Source organism: Ceratotherium simum, chromosome 4, assembly GCF_057802395.1.
Source record: "Ceratotherium simum simum isolate JZ-2026a chromosome 4, ASM5780239v1, whole genome shotgun sequence".
In the NCBI taxonomy this organism is placed as follows: Eukaryota; Metazoa; Chordata; class Mammalia; order Perissodactyla; family Rhinocerotidae; genus Ceratotherium; species Ceratotherium simum.
Window position 1 is genome coordinate 63,755,069 of NC_141903.1, and position 18,502 is coordinate 63,773,570.

An 18,502-nucleotide genomic window follows, 5' to 3' on the forward strand; every position below is an offset into this window, starting at 1 on the left:
ACAACTATCTATTGGGGCTTTGGGGGAAAAAAATAAATAAATAAAAAACCAAAACAAAACAAAAAAAGAAACAAAATTGACTTCTCCTCAAGGCTATGTGCTTGCCTCTGGTTGACTTGGGGGCAAAGTCACAGGAGTTCAGAAGAAAAACACAAATATTCCAAAAAATTATCTTGCTACATTCCTGTCTCATAATAAATATTTGTGAAATGAATGAGTAGTGAGAGGAAATGGAAGAAAATATTACGGTTTTGGTCGGGGATGTATTTTTCAACTCTAGGCTTTCTTTTGGGTTCCACTTGGTGGTCCTTAAACCACTCGTTGATAATTACTATTTTAGAAAACCTCCAGGCTGACCATTTTGGCTAGAAACTGAATAACTTGGAAGATGCTGTCAAAGGCTATAGTGAAGAAAGCTCTAATTTTTAGGTACCCAGATGAGAGGAGATATAGTGTAGGTAACCCAAGCATCCACCTCCCCCACGTTCCCTTTCATGAGTCACATTTTTGCATATAATGGGAAAGATAGTGGTTTTATGTTAGGTTTCTCTGTCCTTGTCTGAACCAAGAGCCCCTCTCTGTCACTCCCCTTTCCTCTGGGCCAATACCTCTTCTGCTGTGGTTACTTTCTTGAACTCATGGAATCAGGCCCAATGGTGATTTGATGACACCTACTCTTTATCAGGAGAGTCTGACTGTGGAAGGGCCACACATCCCTTTGCTACCCCATCCCTGCATTCTCTACACCACTGCCACACAAGGAGTAGAGGTGGCTGATGATAAGATGGATTGAGTTTACTAAAGGCAGTGACAACACAGTAGGGGTTGTATATTTGTATAATAATACAAATTATTGCATTATTGTATAATAATTCCCATAGTCCCTCAAGGAGATCATCTTATGTTAATATTTGTAATCTCACTTCTCTTCAAGTCTCTTGGTGAATCTGGTGCTTTATAGGTCTACCCTTGGGCATATCACCAGTTTTCAGGGAAGCCCACCTTGTATTCATAAGGTCTGGTCTGATCTCAGATTCTCTCTTCCTCTCCATCCTTAACCCCTTCCCTTCTGTAATACAAAGACCCATTCCCATGACTTTGAAATGACAGCCTGTCAAGTCTTCATTACATTCTTAATCTGAGGCCCTCAGTGTCCCAGTCTGTCTCTGGGGAAGCAAGGGGAAAAATTCAGTCATCCAGCTACATTTGTCTCATTTGTAGATGGCAGAAAAATTCACGGTCACTGCCAAACCTCTGCTAATTGTTTTAAGCGGGTGATAGCAGAAGTTTTCAAAAGATTTCTCATCATTACACTGGAGGGAAGAAGGAGAAAGGGGGAACATAAAACCGTGTTTCACTCTTTGGTGAAATCTTGCAAAATCTTGCAAATCTTGGAAGGCACTTGCTTTCTGATGGTTGCCTAGCTTGGTTCCCACAGTGAATTTCTCTTATTCTCTGTAAAGATATTAGGATTAGATGTAGAGTGACCCCCTAACTCCCTCCCCACTTCCCGCACTGCCCAGAAGCCGGGTGTTCAAAGCAAGCTCAGGTATTTCACCAAGCAATGTGTCCCTGGTGGGGAAAAGTCACAGCTTTATTGATTAAAATCTTGATATAACGTCCGTAATTGGAGTTTTCCTGTAATTTGGTGCCAGGTTGCCTCACCATTTTCTCTGGGGACTGTATATCAAATGCTATTTTTCATGCTTCTGTTTGCTGATAAGGGCTTGATAAAACCACTAGTTTGACCTGATACTAGATTTCTGGAGATGAAAACGCTAACAGAGATTGCCAAATGTCCTCAAATACACTGACAATCCATACCAATATTTTAAAAGAAATGTATGACTCAGGGAAAAAAACTATCTTCAGGTTTGAGTGTGTGTTTGTTTTTTCATCCCCTACCTTCAGCGTGTATTTTTATCCATTGCAAACAATTTTCAATCAATAATTAAAATTGGTAAACAGAGCTACGGGGGAAAAAAATTCTTCAGTTGGAGTTTAATAGATTGCCTCTCAAAGTCACTCCCTGACACAGCAAGTTGCCGAGGGAGTTTGTGCCAGTAAATAGGAAAGAATGGAGTTGATTAAAAAATAAAACAACACAAAACCTGACATCCTGTTGTGAGTTCAAAAATAAAGCAAAATGACTATTAGCAGCTCATGTTGATTTCTGTCAAACTATCTTTATCTGTGCAGTAAGGACAAAGGAATAACACAGGGCTTCTAGTCAGAGTAACTTTGGGCTTTATGGGAATTCGTGATTTTTTTACCCTCAAACTTCTGTCTTTTTTCTTTTCTTAGGAAGTTTCTCCTCCTGTGGAGACTCATGAGACACCTATTAGTCAGTCTGGAGCCTACAGGTATCTGAGTTGCTGCAGGAGGAGACATGGGATGTCTTTCAGCTTTGCTTTTGTGTAGATTTGTTGCATGTTTACTAAGGTGAAAGGATTAGTGCCCTGGAGATCATTTGCTTTCATAAGCTTTAAACTAGAGCAGCAAAAGTTTCATGCCTTGATTCTCTTCCAACGCTCTTTTTCTCAGCAAGGCATAGAGGAGCAAGCTGAGACCTACAGATTGCCAGCAGACTCTTCCAACAGAATTGCCCTGTCTCAGTCAGTTAAACTGGGTGGGAAGGGAGAGCCTCTGCCAGTTTTCTCCCAGCTCTTATACCATGTGGAGAGACACCCGAAGCATTCCACAGGGCTTTATAATCAAGAGGAAATACTCCAGATTTGGAATTCTCAATAATACCCAAACCCCAGACCATATGTACAGATAATTCACGTACTTTCTAACCTTTGTGTTTTGCATATAACCTCCTTGTCAAACATTGGTTTTCCGCAGCTTCGTATAGAATAAAAAGTTAAGAAGGAAACAGAAACGAGGCACTATTTTCATTTAGTGTCAAAAAAGATGGTAATTAGTATAGAAACTAAAAATTTTGCTCTCCGGCAATTTATAGCAGGTACTTTCCTATATAACTGGCATCCAAAAGATAATGATTTAAAATGTTGGTTTTGAAATGGAATATAATGGAAGCTAGAATGACAGCTGCAAAACAAACAATAACCCCAAAGCTGGATGGAAACAAATTTGAAATCAAGTAAATGCAAGCCGGCCCCTGCTCCCAAATTACTTTACTTTAGAAATACAATAAGAAAAGAAAAACAAAAAGAAAGAAATTAATTTATACTCTTCACATGGACCTTCTCCTTCCCATCCCTCCCCCTTGGAAATTTGGGTGTGGCTGTAGGAGTGATGATGCCCTTTTACTGATGTATTTATGTGAGGCACATCACCCTCTCTTTTACAAGGCAGTGATCTAATTCCCAAATGAACTGATTAAACGACCTTCTCCATTTTGAGCACTGGAAAAAAGGAAACTGTAGGAAAAAGTAACATAAATTTCCACTCTGAATTCACAGATTGTTTTCCCCCTTAATTTTCTTACACAAGCTCAGTAGAGATATCTTCAGAATAACCAACACCAGAAACTCGAAATATTCAACTGAATTCCCATTGATCAATTCTGTATTTGGACAATTTAACAACTGTGAATTATCTACCACCCTACTGCTGCAAAGAATGACTTCACCTTGTATTTCACCTCAGGGGGAAATAGATAAGGTCTCTTTCAAACCCCTGCTACAAAACCTACAAAGCTACCCAATACTCCTGCCCCATCCTCCATTGCTTCTCTCTGTTTATGATAGGGAGACTGTTATTGCTTTAAGTTCCTTCTTCCTAAGTTCTTGGCTGCCACGTACTGTTCTTTCTCTTTTTATTCCTCATCTTAAATCTTTCGCCTTCCCCAAGATCCTTTCATCAATGGTCAAATACGCTGGTATCTCTTCCATTTAGAAACACAAGTAAACAAACATAAAAATGACTTTCTTGATAGTAACTCACTCTCTCTCCATCTACTGCTTACCTTTCTCCTTCCTTTCATAGCTTCACTTCTCTAGAAAGTTGTTGTCAAGTGACCTCAAGCCAAATTTGCATTTCAACAATAGTCAGGTTATTTTGGTAAACATCTGTAGGCTCTGATCCTTGGAGCTAGGGCTTCATGGCTCCTCCTTATAACTTCACCTCCAGGTGGTGTGGTATAATGAATGCAAGTCTCAGTTTGAAATCTGCTACTTACACAAATATTTATTAGATAGTAGGCACAAAATTCACACAACCAGTTTCCATAAATTCAGTTGAGTCCTTAATCGCTGTCCTGTGGCACTTGTATGAAAGGTTTACTCTAAAGCAGACACAGATAATCTGCAGGACTTCTAGTTGAATTAGGCATTAGAGCCCCATAGACAGTGGAGGACAAAGGACGAAATGGAGCTGTAGGTCTAGGCTCTTAAAAGATATTACGGGGCCCGCCCCTTGGCGTAGCGGTTAAGGGCACACGCTCTGCTGCTGGGGGCCCAGGGTTCGGATCCCAGGTGCACACCGATGCACTGCTTGTTGGGCCATGCTGTGGTGCGTCCCACATAAAGTGGAGGAAGATCAGCATGGATGTTAGCTCAGAGCCGGTCTTCCTCAGCAAAAAGAGGAGGATTGGCATGGATGTTAGCTCAAGACTGACCTTTCTTACAAAAAAAAAAAGATATTAGGCTATTAGGTTTGCTGGATTCTTTAATTTCTTTCAGGTGGGGATGGCAGAACCCATATAATATCTTTTGTTCTCCAAATATCATGAACACTACTCATTGCTCAAAAGAAAATTTAACTCTAACATCTATTACGCTAATTAACTACCTAGAGTAGATTGAGATAATATTTGAAGTGCTTGCCTTAGTGCCTCTGTAGTCTAGATTCCTAATTAAGTTCCTCTAAGTGCTAACTACCTTCCCATTGCCGTCTGATTAAATTTAACTTACATACACATATAAATCATACTGCTTATTCTGAAGAATTTTAAAGTATATTAGTACCTAATTTACCTAGTTGTCTAATAGTCGTCTCTTCTATTTCTGCCCCTTCACCACTCACAGTTCAATCCACTCTCAGCTGGCTTCTATCTCCACATCCAATGAACTGGTTCTCTCTAAGGTCATTTATAACCTTCTTGTCAGAAAATCCTCAAATCACTCCTCATTTCACTTAACTTTTGGTTGCATTTAGCACTGTTAGTCATTTCCACTTTCTAAATACTACACTCTACAGGTTTTCCTCCTGCCCCACTAAGCTGTCTTGGCTTCCTTGGCTGGATCCCCAGGCAAAGAAGATGGAGAATCATCAGAATGGTCCATTTCTCCTGGACTACTTTCCTGGTTCACCACATATAGTATCACCTATTGCTCCCACCAGAAGGTGATAAAAGAATACAGAACCAAGCTCTAAAGTGTTCTAAAATCTGTGGTCAACAAGATGCCTAGGAACTAAGAAAGGAGCCTGAGAAGGACTCCTGGGATTGCAGGGAGGTAGGAGGAAAACCACCAGGGTGGAGAGCAGGGAGTGTGTTTCAAGAATAGGGAAAAAGACAACTATAATAAATGCTACCAAGAACCCGATTAAGATGAGGTCAGAAAGGTGTTCATAGAATTAACAATGTGGAGCTTCTTGCTGGTGGTTGTGACAACAATATCAGTGCGGTGGGGAGGACAGAAAACAAATGGCTGGGGGCAATGAATGGGAGATAAGAATGCAAGAATTTGTTAAAAAAAATTATCCTGTGAATTGGAGCAAGGAAATGGAGTGGCAGTTGGTGGGGGATATGGGCTCAAAGGAGAATCTTTTTCTTTTAAACATGAGAAACACCGGAGCATGCTTGGGAAAGAGCCAATATAGAGGAAGAAACTGATGATGTAGTAAAAAGAGTATTAAATCCTAGAGAATGTGAAGGGGACAGATTGGCTCCTGATAGCAACAGGTCAATCCTTCAAATGTAATAAGAGTGAAGAGAGAAAATGGTTAACTTTGTAATTTTAGAGGTGGAATGAATAGGAATCTAGAAATTTTTAAAACCATTGGGATCCTCAAATAGCTAGAAGGAAGAACTTGTGCCTTCTGTCAAAATTGCGCGTTAGATAACTTGTCAGAATGCCGGAGGTGGATTGCTACATGTTTTCTTAGGGAAAGACTTTCCTTATGATATGTAAAGGTATGACAAAGAACATCTGATGTTCGTGTGTGTGTGTGTGTGTGTGTGTGTGTGTGTGTGAAGGGTGTGAGATGCCTGTAGATTCTGGACTATGACTGGGTTAAAATATACATGTTGTCATTATTTTAAAAATTTTACATTTTGCTGCATGATTTGAAAGGTACCTGTTTCAGTGGAAGATAATAATAACAAATATGATAGTAATAAATAACTTTTCATTCAATAAAGTCACTTCCTTAATTCCTAAGTCAAAATGATAACAATGATGATACCATGTTGATTGACTGACAACACCCTGTTCACATAAGAACAATCCTGGCAGCTGAGTATAGGTTGATTCTAAAAGGAGAGTGTGCCTTGGACTCAAAAAGATGAAGTACTGTGATTTGCAAGTTTGTAAACAGTGGTTTTGCCACAAAATTCACCGCTGTCATCACACAGGACTCTCTTGAGGGATCGCTTTTTGAGGAGAGATTAAAAACAGCAAGTGTCATTGGCCATTCCGCTGGTTAAACAGTCTCAGACAGCATCCTGCTCCCAACTTTTGTTCTTCATTTTCCCTTTAAATAGAAACAATTAACTCTTACTTGAATTTTCCAAAAATATGAGGTTTCCACTACCATTTGGGAGAAATGGAGCCATTGTTTAGATTGTTACGCACGGACTTCCACTGAAGTCTTTTTCCTCAAAGGTAACTGGATATTCATGTTACTACTCCTTTCCCTTAGAAACAGAAGTCTCCCAATATAATTATAGGCTCAGAGCAAAGGAAATAGTAGGGAAGAAACCCAGAGCTCTGTAAACATTCCTGAAGAACCATGCCAAATATATGCTTAAGTTCAGGAATGGGGAAACTCGGTGTTTAGCGTTCTTGAAATGATATTTGAAGAGTGTTTCAAAAAATAAGATTTTATAAGCGCTTTTGAAAATTTGTTTGTTTTTAAAGGAAGTTTTAGCCTGTCTGGTCGGGCAGATAATCTTCCCTCCCTAAATCAGTGCCTCGCTGTTTTGTTAAGTCCACGGCCCAGCAGACTGAAACAAAAGGTGCGAAGTTCTTCTCATCCATCTTAATGGGGTGTTAATGGCTGTAGAGGCTGACTGTGACCATTTAAATGTGAGCGCTATTAATCACCTAGAAAAAACACAAACACCCAGCTTGAGCCACTGAAATGTAATTGCAAGGGACAGTTGGGTCCAATTTTGTTTTTAAATGAAGACTTGTATTAAAAAAAAATGAGCTGCCCCCATGCCAGCTTGGCAGATTTAAAGCTAAGCCAACAGGCACCCTCCTTCTAACCTTTTACTGAGATTTAAAGACCTGGTTTCTCCCATGAACTTGCAGTTTAGCTGTTCTGCATCCAGTGAATAACTTTTACCAGCGGTGTAAATTTCTACCAGGCAGTTACTTGCCAAATTATATTTCCTTAAGAGAACTTTTCATGTATCCTTTGATTGGAAATGTGTGAGTGTGTGTGTGTGTGTTTTAAATGCTTCAAGGAAATATAATTCCAGATTTTAAATGATTTCCTATTTCTACAACTTGCTTGCTCTGACTCTTCTTGCAATGAGCTTGTCATGTCTGGAAATGTTGCCTTTCTCAGTTGTTTTTTTTTTTTGGAAGGGAGAAATCATAGCTGTATCATTGGCAAAGTTGACAGTATTTTCAGAAAGCTCAATTAAAAATCTGGAGGAGAAGGTCTTTTTATTGTTGTTGTTTTGCAGTGTGAACTACTGGAGGAGAAGACATACATTGATTCTACTTTAAAGAAAATCAGAGGCTACTAGCTTCTGATGTTAGTATTTCTAATAATGTGTTAAATTAATAGGAGTGGTGCAAGGTTTCTGCTGAGGAATGTGCAGTTCAGTGCGTACTCCTGGCCGTCTCCTTCGAACACTGATTGAAATTTGAGATTAGTTATCAAGGGGTGGTTTATTTATTTTTGCGTTTCTATAGATAGCCTTAAGACTATGCCAAGGTGCACTATGTGGCCTTGGGGTCTGGGGATATGGGAGGCACGGGGCCCTATCAGGTCCAGTATTCTTTGCCTGTGACATTATGCTTCTCCAGCAATAACTACCACTGGGAGTGATGGCCTGGCCTGGCCTGATCCGACCCTGCTTCACGTACAAGATGCAAGTTTGGAGGGTGTTTATCTCAACTGCCGGACATGTTGTTGATTTTTATTTTTTGACAGCGGCAGCCAAGCCACTTTTGGTTTCACTACTTCTTAAATTCTCCCCTTGCTTGCTGCCTAGGGCAGAAGGCGCTTGGAAAGTTCACAAAGGAAATAAAATATTTCAGTTGCCTCTGAAGTTAAACAAAATACTTGTCTATGGGTTAGGTCTTTCCCTCCCCCCTTTCCCAATGGAGAGAGGCAGAAAAGCTGTGGATTTTAATAAGGCTAACATTCTAGATTTGGAAAAGGTCAAGTGACCACAAATGCCTGATAAAGTATTTGCTTTTTTTCAGTATAATATTTGAATTTTAAAATATGATATTTAAAGCAATTATTCTTCAGAAGTTCACTAACTTCAAATGAGTAGGTTCTAAGAGGCTGAAAATGTTCAGTGATCTCGAAGAGTTGTCACTGATGCTGTTATCGAGGCTTCAGGGAGGATCTGAAATTTAATACATTTAAGATATTGCCAGCCCCTTCCCCAAAACTTTGTGGGTGGGGAGAGAAGGCAATCTGAGCCAGAACCAAATAATATCAACATATACACAAAATACAGGCTATATATTGTTGCTTCAATTCTCCGTTGTGAAAGTTAGAGGTGAATCTTTGGAAAAACAATGAATGCTGCCCACATTCTCTTTTTTTCCTCCTGTCCTGTTGTGGACTTTCTTGAGTCTTTCTGAATTGAAATATTTGGAAGATTTAACATTATTCTATTACTTCTAAGTTGATTTTTAAAACTTCTCAAGTTCTTCTGCTAAGGCTACCTGTGTGTGCAGATAGCTACTTAGGAGGGAGAGTAGGGAAAATTGACTAATTTAGTTTTTCCATCAGAAGCCCTAGATTCAAGCATTAGCTGGCTTCGACTCTGGCTCTGCAACTGCCTCATTGTGTGGTCTTGGCAAGATGTCATGGTTTTGTCTCAGTTTCCCTACCTGTATAAAAAGGAGTAATTATACTAGCTTAGTAGGTTGTAGCCTTGAACAACAAATGAATGATTACAAAGTACTTAAAACTACAAGACAATGTAGAAATCCTAAGTGTTACAGTCTTATTCTCTTACAGGGGGTGATAAAGTAAGATCGAGATTTAATTAGTTAATATAAGCAAACTGAAATTCCTAGATGAAAGGGGCTGGAGAAGTTCAAAGTCATTTTATTATTATTAATAATAGGTGTTATACGTCTCTCTTTCACCTTCCTCATCTAATCAGCATACATTCCTTGGTTTTAAGGGAGTGTTCTCTCTCCAAATAACTTTTATCTAGTGTTGAGACATTCCTTATTCTGTTTTATGGGTATCGAGTTTTGAATGACTATAAACAACTCCCTTTTTCATAAACTCTTTTCTTTTTTGAAAAGAAGAGGAGGCAAGTTGGCTCTTGGTTCACCTTCCTAAGCACGTGAAAATGTTTATATAAGGCTCCTTTACAGTTTCTGTTCCTCTTTTTGAGACCAAAACCTCCTTGCTCGCAGGTCCACGTTGTTCACTCCACAGACAATCTTAGGCAAATTTCCCTCTGTCTACATGAAGAGACCCCACTTTTATATAAAATTTGAGACTGTATATATAGTCTCAAGTTGTAGGTCTAATTTTCACACAAAACCTCTGTTAAGTCAGAATAATAAATGGAGGCCATATATACTTTACTTCAAAATACTTTAAAAATTTGCAAGAGTGGAAAATAGAAAAGTAGAAATTTCTCAAGTGAAAGAAACTTGGCATATCTCTGGCAAATGTGAGCCTCACCTGGCTGAGGGGATGGGAAGATGTGGAGCCAGCACTGGCTTTAGTCCAAGCGAGAATTGGCAAATGTAAATATGTGGCCTCCAACAACTCTAGTTCGGGTAATTTCACCCCGCCTGGTGAAAACCATCTTGAATAAGTATGCAAAAATTGGTGTGTGCAAAAGAGTGATCAGTGACTTATTGAAGTAGTATCTGATGGGAAGTTCACTGGCTCTTTTATTCAAAACATTAATAAGGATCTTCTTTATCACGTTGAACTATGCTGGGATTATGGGGAACAGAAGTTTATTTAAAATCTAATGAATAGACATGAGATACAGTGACCATTCAGATGACTAGAGTTAAGTAACGATAGAATTGTTCCAAAGCAGTAGATGATTAAATGTCAAATGAGAGTGGCAGATAGTGAATGCTGTGGGTCTGGCCTGGCACATTGTAGGTATTCAAGAAATACTTTTGAATGAGTTCACAGGAAGTAGATGTCACTCAGGGTTAGAATGGGTGCAAAGTCTTGGCGGTAGATGTAATAGTTGAGCTGACTCTTGGTTCAGGCTAAGAGATTGATGTGGAGAGAGGGTTAAAAAAAGGATTTCTAAACTTTCCTTTATAAGATGAATAAATTCTGGAGATCTAATGTACAGGATGGTGACTATAGTTAATAATACTGTATTGTGTACTTGAAATTTGCTGAGTGGATCTTAAGCGTTCTCAATCACACACACACAAATGGTAACTAGGCAAAGTGATGGATATGTTCATTAATTTGATTGTGGTAATCATTTCACAATGTGTATATATAGTCATGTTGTACACCTTAAATATATCTAATTTTATTTGTTAATTATACCTCAATAAAGCTGGGGGGAAAAAAGGCATTCTAAACTGGAGGACTGTGGGGAGAGTTATAAGGAGGGATGATAACCATGGGTTCATGAAAAATGAGTAAATCTGTGACTGGAACAAAGGACCTGCTACTTTTAGTTAAAAAAACACTGCAATGTGTGTAGACTATTCATGGAATTGTATAGTTTCTAAGTACTTTATACTTTTCCATTAGTTGCTCAAGGCTAAAAACCTAGAGAGTGAGCTGGAATGCTTGTCTTTGGGGAAGCTGCTGGCGCTGTATGGCTAGCACTTAGGAGGGAGGTGCAGTCTGGGGACTCCTCTTCAGAGAAGTGATAGCTAATGATATGCAAATGTTAGTCCTTGAACGGGATTTGAAGCCATAGGCTAAACACATTCCTCTTCTAAGGTAGATTTTTAAGCAATTGTTAAGTGCAAGCAGGTGAGCAAAGCAAAGCCAAGGTGAGTAACTCAAGAACTTTAAGGTGTCCTTAACTTTGCTGTGACTAAAATCACACCACAGACAACCTGCCCCGTTTTTGAGGATGTAGAACCTCTCCTCACTGCCTCTGTACGAATGAAGGGAAATTGGGGAAATGGCTGATAATGGGAATCTGGAACTAGAACCACGAGTGGCTTGTCAGTGACCAACTCAGTATACCTGTTCTGAGTTGATTTTTACAAACTGAAGTTTTACAGTCTCATTAATGATTGTTAAAAACAATGAGAAAGAAATGGTTTTCTTTCAGTTTTGTGCAAATGTAGCTGCCATTTAATGAGTGCCTGTTACGTATGTGCCTTCAGATATTATCTCCAATCCTCCCAAAAATCTCCAAAGTAGGTGCTGCGATTCTCCTTTCACAGCAGGAAAAGTAGGAAAACTGAGCCTCAGAGAGGTTTAACAACTTCTTCATGGTCATCCACCCAGGATTCAAGACTAAGTGTAAGTTCAAAGTCTGTACTCTTTCCACTACGCCACTCTGATTCTTCTCTGTGTACAATTAATTTAAAAATGTATTATCACTCTTCTAAAATCTGAAAGTAATACTACCTGGAGTACCCCAAGACAATTTTTTTTGATACCTGTTATTTAATTACCCTTATGTAAGTCTGGAGGCATTTTCCACACAAGAGACTCAATGCACTTATGGGCTGCACATTATATTTATGTGTTCTGAAGTTGTTCTATAGGCGGAGGTTGAGAGCTATGTGCAAAGAATCCCTTGCCCCTCTCCTTGCTGACTCTGTCTCCCTCAGCCTGCTGCGCTGAACACAGGCTGCCAGAACCCGTGTGTCCGTGCAGATATCGTCCTTAACGCAGAAGTTGGCAATGCTTGAAGAATGGAAACGGCTGCAGATGTTGAGGACTGGGGAGTTTAAAAGCAGCCCTGCTATGTGGAATCCCACATTTGAGACTCTATTTCTTTTGGTCGGGAAACTAATAACCCTCCAGTTTTGAGTTAAAACATTGTACTTCTTTCAGTGGAAATATAAAAGAGCAGTTGCCTTCCCTGCCTCTGCTGAGGCAGCCCTACACTTTGTGGCTCATCAACCTCATCAGCCTTGGCCCCAGGTTCACATATTCTCCTTGTGACTGGCACTGGTTGAAAGGAAGGATTATGGCCAAGATGTGATCTGGCTGAAGAGAAGGGTGTGGTGCCAGCATGGAGCCCCTCTCTCATCTCCAGCCCCCATCACTTCATCAGACATAAGGTGTTTCTTTGGCTTCCAATTCTTCCATTATTTTTTTATACTTGGCATTTTTTAATTCAATAGCATTCTCATTATTTATTAAATACAATTCCTCAAATATAAAAACATCAATAGATTGCCTATTTTCCCCTTTGTTCCCTTATCCCCACTCTCCCATCACCTAGGAAGAATTCATTATCCAAAATCAATTGAACAAAACTCAACCCTGTTGTACTTTCCAGCACACCCACTTATTCCCCTGAAAATCCTTTCTCTTAATTAGGTGCTGGCCAGGTATAGGTACTGTCTTTGTGGAGGCTCATGCCCTGTGCCCGTATGTGGGTACACCTCTGGCTAGTCAACCAGATCAGTCTCTCATCTGTGTGTCAATACATTAACCACACCACCCACTCATTAATTTTTCTTTTGAGTTTCACTCTTTCATTTCTCAATTTCTCATTTATGTTCAACTGCTCATATGACTCAATGAATAATTCCTTTTTTCTCTCTTCTCAATCACCTTTTGTCCCAGCAATAAAATTGGAGGCTGTGAATTGGCCCTTGAACAAGCTTCAGGGCCACGTGGTAGAATTGGATGAGAACTATGGATTAAGAGTCTGGAGACAAGAGTACTTCTTCTGGTTCAGCAACTTGGGACTTTGAACAAGTCTGTTTGCCTTTCTGAGCCTCGGTTCTCTCTTCTGAAAAAGGGCTGTAAAATTGATCTCTAATGTCCATTAATTCATTCAAGAAGTCGCTAATGAGCGCCTACTTTATGTGTGCCCTGAGCTAGGAGCTGTGGATACAACGGTGAGAACAAAGATATAGTTTTGGCCTTCATGGAGCTTATAGCGTATGGGTTATCAGCTGTCAATGAATAATTCCACATGTATTTATCACCCATTATAAGTGCTATGAAGGAAAAGCACAGAGTGCCACAGGAACAGTTAACAAGAGATAGTGACCCAATGGGAACAGGGGAGGGGGAAGTGGCAGGAGAAGAATATGGGGAGGTATGAGAGGGATGGTACAGGAGTTAACTAAGCAAGGAGGAAGAGAGAGAACATTCCAGGCAGAGGAATGGCAAATGTAAATGCCCTAAGGCAGATGGGAACAAAGTATATGGGAAGAAATGAATAAAGACTAGCAAGGTTGAGACCCCATTGAGAAAGGGGTCTCAAAATGAGGCTGCAGAGGTAGCGAGTCCAGATTGGTGAAACCTCGTAAGCCAAGTGAAGAACCTGACACTGTATGCTAAGTACAGTTAGAGAGTTTGAAAACAGTGGAGTGGCATGAGATTGGCATTTTAAAAAGGTCACCCTGGCCCCCTTAGAAGAGAATTGATAGAAGGCAGTAGAAACAAAAGTGGGGAGTCTTTAGGATTCCCAGGCAAGAGAAGAGTCTAGTTTAAAAGAGGGTGGTGGCAGAGAATGGAGACCGTCCTTCCAAGCTTGTCTCTGACGTCTTTCCTTGCGACCCCACCCTTCCTGTCACCCTGGAAGTGATCCTGACCATTCCAGCCCTAGGTCTTTGTTTCAGCCTCATATTTGGCACATTGTTTACTTTGTCTTGGTTATTCATTGTTTTATTTCCCTCACTGAATTGGAAGCCTCTTATAGTAATTATAATGTCTTGCTCATCTTTTTATCTCCGAAAAAACCTAGCATTACACATCACGGGTGCATAGTGTGTGTTCAGGTGGGATCTACGCTTTTCTTCATGGGCAACTTTATGAGTGTAACACCCACCCCAGAGACAGAGCCAAGGGATTCCTTGACAGGCCTGAGTTGTCTCCAGCCTATATATCAGTTAAATTTGCTCTGCCATCTCTGAGGAAACAAAGAAAGGGGAAGGGCTGTGGGAGGAGGAGGAAGAAGAAAGAGAATTTCTCCTTTCAAGATCATATTTGGGAGTCACATTCTTCCCTGTTTCATGTTCTCCTGTGGTACTCCAGCCCATGAAATTCTCACACACACATAGTTGCATGGTTGCCTCAAGTGCTGTAAGACAGTGGGAGAAAATTTTAGACTGTCAGGATCATAGGCTGAGGCAGATGAAGCCTCCTCACCTGGTGCTGGGTTGAAGGTTTAGTTCCTTCCAGGTGGTCATTACTTAGTCTCTGAGCTTTGAGGTGCTGCCCCTCATGGTTAGGGGGCCTGTTAACAATCCATTCACATAGTTCCCATCCTCTCCTCCAGGGCTGAGTTGCCTTCTTTAGTTCCTCTGTGACCTTTGGCAGAGCACAGTCCTTTCGTACTTGGATCTCAGATCTAGCCCTTTTGGTATCTGGTTGAAACTCTTGCTTGAGCTGCTAGTTTTTGAAAACTTAAGAGCCCTATGTTGGGTTCTTTTTCCATGAATTCCATTTTCTCTAGATTTCTTCTCTTTTGTACAAGTAGGGACTTATCTTAGTTACTCCCTAAGTTCTGGGACTTCAGAGCAGTTCGTCGTGGATTTTTCCTTTCCCTCACCTACTTTGTTAAAGAAAAAAAAAAAGAAAAAGGAGAAGGAACTTGAGCTTTCCTCAACACCCTTCCTTTTTCTTCAGAGCCTACTTTTAACTCCCTCCACTACAATCTTTTTACGGGGCTCTGTAACAGATGATAATGTGCTAAAAGCAATCTCTTTAAGACTCTGGGAAGTCCTTATTGTCTTCAATTAGACTCTTTATAACTCTTAAAACAACACAGGCACATTTAGAAAGCTAAGACCTTTGTCTGGGATCACTCTTCATTCCATATTTATTTTCTGGTGAAAGTGACATTTTTATCTGGCTGATAGTTTTTCAATTTAGAATTAGGAAATTCTAGCACTGGAAGTAACCTTAGAGACCATCTAAATTCTTATCCATACTCTTATTCTATCGTTGAGAAACCCAAAGGCCTGGTGAGTCAAGCAGTTTGTTCTGACTCTTTTCATTATTTAGTACTAATGACTAAAATCTTTGTCTTCAAAGGCCTAATTGTCTACTCCGTGCTTTATAATTCTCTTCTTTAATTCTCTACTGAAAGTCACACAGCAGGACAAAGACAACGTGTACTCATAGGACATTGCATCATTCATTCCATCAATCATTCACCAAATATTTATTGAACACCTACATAAACATGGCATTGTGCTGGTGCATAACTAATACGCATAAACAGCCTGATTAAAATGCAAATCAAATACGATTACTTTCTGTTAACCATTTATAAATTTTAAGTTCTTTTCCTAAGAACTGAGGAAGTCCAAACAAAAAATTTTGTCGTTCTAAAATGTACAGAGTGTCATTTTAGGAAGGACAGGAATAATGCCATCAGTGTATTGAGCTGAATTATGGATTTCTTGAGTTTTATGTAAATGTTGTGGTACAAAAAGAGACAGGTTAAGTTTTAGTGTTTGTGAAAAAAATATTGGGAATGAAGGCCATTCTCAGAACAGCTACACAGTGGATAAGAGGTTGGGAAAATTTAGATTTAGAAGGAAATTGCTATAATGTTAATTCTCCCTGAAAACTGTGATCAGGTTATTTGTTTATTTTTACATTTAGCTTAATATTATAGCTTGAAAGGAGTAGATATCTGAGCACTGTCTGAAATTGCTCTTGACTTCGTTGGAGGGAATATAGAAAGATGGAAGCCTTTTCTCAGCAGTCTGTTTATTAACTGCTCCCCTTCAGATTTAGCCATCTGTGGTCATTTTAAATAACAAGCATCAGAGACAATAACTACGTTTGACAGTAATCACCAAGGTGGAAGCAACTGTGCCCAAACCACAACCCAGGGTCAAAAGGACCTTTATCCATTTGAAGGTAAGAATCAGGACGTGATGTTGAGAGAGCGCTGGTTCGAAGTCAGAAGGCCGGGTGCTCTCCCTAGTTCCAGCTCTTCATCACCGTGTCACCTCGGGCAGGCCGCCTAACCCTGTGGGTACTCCCCTCACTCCTCAAATACGGATAGAAACTCCGGCTCTTCCACGGCATGGTGTTGTTTTGAGGATCAAATGAGATCAGTAATATGAAAGTGCTTTGAAAACTCAAAGACATTTGGAAATCTGAGGCAGTTTTATTCCAAAACTCCAGAATTGTGACCAGTAGCAGAAGTATTTATCTTGCAACAATTAATATTTCCTTCTTTTGTGTGTGTTGGGAGTCTGTGTGCACATATTACTCCGTTGAAAGGACTTCTGTTACCCTTTCCTTTGAAACTGGCAGGAAACAGACTCACTGCTGGTGGGAAATAGTAGGCCTCTCTTATCCCTTCAAAGAACTGAGAACAAGACTAAATTTTATTAGAGAGTTTCAGTCTGATGGACACGATGAGGCAGCAGCTATCGGATCACCACCAGTCATCTCCCATTGCCGCAGAGTCATGGGAACACTTCACAGACAACTGATGTGAGGTTCTGAGTTGTGTTTGCAATGTTTCCCGCTGGTGGCTGATACCAAATGTTTTTTGCCAGTGCTGCAGAGTCTGGTATGTCATGGTAGAAAGGACTAAAAATCCCTTTGTAATGCTGGATTTCAAAGAACATGCTTTTTCACATTGCATCGGTTCATTAAATAAGAATTCACTGAGTGGGCACCATGGTGGGTGCTAGAGATACAGGCCAATGTAGTTGGGAAGACAGATGCCATGGAATAATTACATCACATGGTGATACAGTTCTGGGCTGAAGTGGTTAAAGCTGGAATACTTCCTCCATTACCGTGTCCTCTTACCCGGCAACCTCAAGAGTATGTGTCCCAAAGAGTACAGCTACAAGATGGCGGAGATTCTGTTAGCTTGACCACTGTAGAACACATTTTTCACCCCTGCTCCACTCTGCCTCTGGTCAGTATTCAGCACTGTGCGGATAACAGAAGTGAGAAATAAATTTGGAGTTAGTCCGAGATAGTAGCAAACATTTATCTCAATACATTTATTTGGCAAATATTTAATTAATAAGCAACATCTCTGTCCTCAATTAGCTTAAATTCTAACTAGGAACCCAATGGTCACACAGCGTAGACATTCCTAACCTGGGGCAGAAGTTTTATTGCAAAGGGCCTGCAATAATACACCAAACATAGTCCGAACAAATGATATGCTTGTACATATATATGCTATTTTTTAAAAGCATGTAGGAGCTGTTGTGATTAATAAAATACAAATCCACTTAAAAGTTACCAGATTCATTGTGTCTATAATTTTGTATTTTACTTTTGTCTGTGTAATTATTTTATTGTATGTCTCTCCTCACTAGAGTGTAGGCTTCATGAATCTGTTTTTACATGTCACTAAGTCCCTGGGTCCTCAAAGAACGTTTGTTAAACGTTGATTAAGTATATTTTCTTAACCAACAGGTTGAGAAATTATAAATATCACATGATGCCCCTTGAAATTTCATAATGTTAGAAAGGTACCCTCCTTTGGGTTGAAGTTGAGACTCTGAATGTGTGTCAATAAATGAAAGATAAATAAGATACAGAAAAAAGACCCGCTTTAGAAGGGGCAGGGTACAAAGATTTAAAGCTGATGGGTTAGAGATAATTAGCTGTGGAATGTCACCTCTGCCTTTGTCTTGCATTGTCTTGCATTGCTTCATACTCTGTACATTTCCAAAAATTCTGACAAATCTTGCCTCATACAAGCTTTACAAAAACACTATGAGTAACGGGGTGAGAACGGGGGCAGAATGGCTGCTGCCTGGTCCTTTTCTCTTAAGGCTTTACAAAGCTGCTGATGCTTTGAAGGACAGAGCTGGAAGGGGCTGAAGAGATCATCTTGTCCTACAAGCATCATTTTACATTAAGGAAACAAAATTCCCTAAATGCTGAGGTTCCTGTCCAAGGTCATATGGTTAAATGGTGGCAGAGGCAGGACTAGAATCTAGTCTTACTCAGGCTCTTTCCACCACACTTTGCTGCCTCTTTGTTGGGGTCAGGTTCATCATCACTCAAATATTTGATTTGGGAG